The 5205-nt window shown below is 37.0% G+C and overlaps 1 pseudogene; it reads left to right on the top strand.

Moving 5' to 3' along the window:
* The first annotated feature begins 3170 nt into the window (after window positions 1–3170).
* On the top strand, window positions 3171–3656 carry LOC146394094 (GDP-fucose transporter 1 pseudogene; annotated as a pseudogene).
* Window positions 3657–5205: the final 1549 nt, after the last annotated feature.

Raw genomic sequence — 5205 nt, 5'->3', positions numbered from 1 at the left:
TCAGTCATGGATCTAACAGATCTGGAGGTGTGGCGATTTGTTTTAATAAGTTCCCAGGGGAGATTATAACATATAAAGCTGATAGTGAGGGTCATTGGTTAACTGCAGTCTTGAAGAGCAAAGGTATATTTCTAATTGTTACAAATCTTTATGGACATAATAATAAGGGTCAAAATAGAAGTCTATTGGAAAATCTAACAAATGTTATTTCAGAGTTTAAAGTTATGTACCCCACAGATTACATCCTAGTAGGAGGAGACTGGAACATGACACCAGATGAATGGATGGACAGATGGCCTCCTCGCTTAGGAAGGAGGCAACAGAATAACATTATTGAGAACTTTTCTAGTGATAATAATGTTACAGACATTTGGAGAAGTTTGAATCCTGGAGTTAAGAATTATTCTTGGTTTAAACCTAATGGAGAAAGCAGGTCAAGACTTGATTATTGGTTAGTGAGCGATGACATTTTGAGGTGTACTTCACAATCTAAAATCTCCAAAGCACCCCTTTCTGATCACTGTTTCATTGATCTTGTCTTAGAACCAACAAGGATGAGACGTAGTAGCAGGGGATATTGGAAATTTAATGCCAGCCTTTTAAATAAGGACAAGTATTGTGATAAAATTAGACATATAATTACAGATATAAAAAATGATGACTCAGTAGTGGGTAATATACAAAAATGGGAATTTGTTAAATTCAAAATCAGAGAATTCACTATAAAATTCTGCAAAGAACTGAACAGGGAAAAACGGGAATATGAAAGTAATTTACTTCGTGAAATAACTCAGTGCTGTAGTAAAGAAAAACTAAACGTGCAAGAGAAGAATAAATTGATGGAGTTACAAACTAAATTAGACGATCTTTACCTAGAGAAAGCCCAGGGTGCCTTTATAAGATCGAGAGCCAAGTGGATTGAGGCAGGTGAAAAGAACTCATCATATTTTAGTAAGCTGGAAAAGTGTAGACAGCAGAGAAATCTAATCTCAAGCTTGTTGATAAATGGGACTGAATGTAAAGATTTCAGAAAGATTGAAAAGGAAGTCTTCACTTTTTATTCCAAATTGTACTCCTCAGAATATTCAGCAGCTGATTCTGATAGTTTCTTTGATAAGATTCATAATCTCATCCCATGTATTGACAAGCCGTTCAAAGATCTGTGTGATTCAGAGCTTAAAATTGAGGAACTGGATTTGGTGGGCATGAAAATGGCATTAAACAAGTCCCCAGGGACAGATGGACTCACTACTAATTTTTATCAATTCTTCTGGAAGGACCTAAGAACTTTATTGTTTGATGCATTAAAGGAATCGATAGAGAAAAAAGAACTGATGCCGAGCATGAAACAAGGGTTGATAACCCTGATCCCTAAATCGGGTAAGGATAAAATAATTTTAGACAATTTAAGACCCATCACCTTACTAAACACTGACTATAAGATCCTGTCTGGAGCTGTAGCTGAGAAGCTAAAGAAAGGCATCTCAAACATTATCAGTGAAACACAATCAGGATTTTTGAAAGGAAGACTAATTTATAACAATATTAGGCTGGTTTTGGACCTCCTTGAGTACAGTGAATTAATCCAAGAGAGAGGGTACATCCTGTTCTTGGATTTTTACAAAGCATTTGACTCAGTTGAACATACGTTCATATTAAAAACTCTGCAGTCTTTTGGTTTTGGAGAGGAATTTATCAATGTTATAGAGATGCTATATAATGACATTAACAGCTCTGTTTTGCTAGAACATGGTACATGTTCAAGGTTTGAGGTTAATAGAGGGATAAGGCAGGGTTGTAGCAGCTCACCACTTCTGTTCATCATGGTTGCTGAGCTGTTGTCTATTTTGATTAAAAACAGTCACATTGAGGGGTTAACTGTGATGGGTGAACAGATGACCCTGTTCTTAAAAAATGAGGACCAGATTCCTTTAGCCTTACAGGCGATCAACCACTTCTCCAAAGCTTCTGGCCTACAGCTGAATATTAATAAATGCGAAATTCTAGCTCTGCATGAGTGTACCCTGCAAGCAATAAATAATATACAGATCAAAAAAGAGGTTAAGTATCTGGGCATTGTAATTTGCAAGGATAAGACAGCAACAGAAAATAAGAATATCTGTACCAATATAGAAAAGTGTAAGTCAATTTTAAACAGGTGGCTGCAAAGGGACATAACTCTGTTTGGGAGAATCTTGCTAACCAAAATGGACAGTCTATCCAGACTAATCTATCCAGCCTTTTCTCTGCCCATATCTCCAAAACTAATTAAATCTATAAATAATCTTAATTTTAGGTTCATATGGAGGAACAAATGTCATTATATAAAGAAAAATGATATGATTAAGAATTATGAAGAGGGTGGGGCTAATGCCATTGACTTTGATGTTATGAATGGTGTACTAAAATTGAAATGGTTAAGATCTTTCATTAGGAACAAAAATTCCTTTTGGAATATTATTCCCAGTGTGATTTTTGGCAAAATGGGTGGAATAGACTTTTTGTTATGTTGTGACTTTGATTGCAGTTCGTTACCTGTTAAACTCTCAGCTTTCCATCAGCAGGTCCTTCTCTACTGGAAATTAATCTACAAACATAACTTTACTCCTCACAATACCCCTATATGGAACAACAGGTATATCCGTTTGTGTAGGAAATCTGTGTACATGGATGAATGGAGATCTAAAGAGATCCCGAGTTTGTTTTGCGAGATCTCGCAAAAGTTCTGCGAGATCCCGAGTTTGTTTTGCGAGATCTCGCAAAACTTTTGCGAGATCCCGAGTTAAGTCCGTCTTAATTTTTTTTTTCTCCCATGTCCCCTGCGGGGCTCCGTAGTAGGACGTTTCGCTATTTACAGGTTTAATATTTTCTGGGAGCGTTCACCCTAAAGTTTAGGCATACAGCTAATCCCATGAAAAACTCCAAGACGAACATTAGGATGCAGAGTTTGCGGGCATCCGTTGGGCTTTACATATGTTCTTTAATCATAAAACACGAACCACTTCCTGAACCAGGTTTCAGGTTTTCAGTGACGTAACTCAGCGGTAAGGAAGCAAGGCACTTCATTTAAAAACGTCCTGGATGTATCGACAGACGTGTCGAAGCCTCTGTACAGGTTAATCTCCTAATCCCTACCTGTCCTGAGGATGGCTTTGAGCGGTTCCGAAACAATGGACCGGGACGAACCCGAAGAGACTTTCGTATTCCGAGCAGTGAGAATAGCAGCTGTGGTTGCGCTATACTGGTTTATCTCGATAACGATGGTGTTCCTCAATAGTCACCTGCTGGACAACAAAGACTTGGACGCGCCGTTGTTTGTCACTTTTTATCAGTGTGTGGTCACTGTTGTACTTTGCTGGCTCATGCAGCTGCTATCAAAAATGTGCCCCCGACTCATCGACTTCCCCTCGGTCAGGTTTGACCTGAAGCTGTCCCGGGAGGTCCTGCCGCTGTCCATCGTGTTCATCGGCATGATCACCTTCAACAACTTGTGCCTGAAACATCTCGGGGTGGCTTTCTACACGATCGGCCGCTCTCTGAGCACAGTTTTCAATGTGCTGTTATCGTACGTTATCCTGAAACAAACCACGTCTTTCAGGGCTCTGGCGTGCTGTGGGATCATATTAGGTGCGTTTACTCTGACATGTTCCTTATAATGATTTGCATGTGATAATACTATTGATATTGGGGGGGGGGGGACTGGGGGTTCTGTAATGACAAATGACAAAAAAATGACAGTTCTAAATTAGTTGGACGTCAGTGTTACACCTGAAGCAAAACGTGCTAAATGAATTGGGTTGCCATTCCTGTCGAATAACATTCCGCTGTAGATCACTGAAGTAAAAGTATTAAGCAGCTCCCCATTTCTTTAAATCTTCCTTCAAAGAAAGTCAGATTTTCTTGTATTTTTTTAAGTGCTCTTGCGCAATAGTTCTCCAGGTTTTCTGATAGTCTTTCAAAGTCTTTCTTTAGACATTGGCTGCTTTTTCACTCATTTTGAGTCCAGTCCTTGTACCTGACCACTTTCAGAAGAATGCAGGTTTTGTTTATTAGTTACCTACATCAGGTCCTGCATGTGATTACTCTACAATGTGGACATGATTACCTAGACGGGTTAAACATTTGACGTTGAACTTTATTGTTAGCAAGGGCAAAGTTAACCTTGGGAAAAAAATTAAAGAAATAAGATATCATAAGATATCAAGTAATATATCTTATGAAAGGGCAGGGAGACAGCTTTACAACACACTTTATGTTTTTACAATACAATGCCTGATGATGTCACATTAATGTGATAAAGTGTAGCAAAATTGATATTTATATCTTTAAACTCTTAGAGCTTATAAAAGCCAAAGATTTCAGACAGTTCTGCTCTAATCATATTGGTAAAGATAATCAAATACACCATTTGAGTATGTAATGCCTCAGGGTCATAGCTAAAATGTCAGGGGTCACATGAAGTAGGAGAAAGTTTTAGTTTCCATTTGATTATCTCCAAACTTTAAATCAACATATTAGTCATTGAGTGACATAAGAACATTCTTTAAAATGTTTTTTTTTTTCCAAAACAACATTATATGACTTCATAATGACACAAAAATATAAATAATACTATACTATTTCCATATTAACAATGCTGACATCAGAATAAAAAGTCAGTTTTACTTAAGTCTTTTCCCTTCAGGTGGAGTTGGGCTCTTTAAGTCCTCTCCACTGACTATGGCAGGAGAACAAGTAAAAGCCAAAGAGAACAAAAAAAAAAAACCTTCTAAATGACATCAATATCTTTTGTAAAATCACTTTGATGTCAGATACTCATAAGGAGGAACCTATCTACAATCAAAATTAGATGAGTTGTATTAATAAAAACTCAGGGTGCATTAATTCATTCCAGAGTAAAGTGGATTGAAGATGGTGGAGAAAAGGGGAAAAAACACAAACAAAACTGTTCCTATTACAGTAAATTAGAAAGAATGCAACCCTAAAGAACCAAAAGAAATAACTGATAAATTATTTACATTTAGTTAAAACCAATACTCTTTTTAATTTTCAGTGACTCATTCCAAGAACTGTTTAAAAAGGTAAAATGATTCATCTGCCAGATTGATTTAGATCTGAACAAGAAATTTGACTTAATTGACTCAATTTGAGAATTGAAGAAGTTGATTCTGTTATAAGGAAAATTAGCTTTGGGAAATGCTTTTT

This window comes from Perissodus microlepis, chromosome 1 (assembly GCF_051167445.1).
Source record: "Perissodus microlepis isolate ML-2025 ecotype Zambia chromosome 1, ASM5116744v1, whole genome shotgun sequence".
In the NCBI taxonomy this organism is placed as follows: domain Eukaryota; kingdom Metazoa; phylum Chordata; class Actinopteri; order Cichliformes; family Cichlidae; genus Perissodus; species Perissodus microlepis.
The sequence above is the reverse complement of the archived record's forward strand: the minus strand, read 5'-3'. Positions and strand labels throughout refer to the sequence as shown.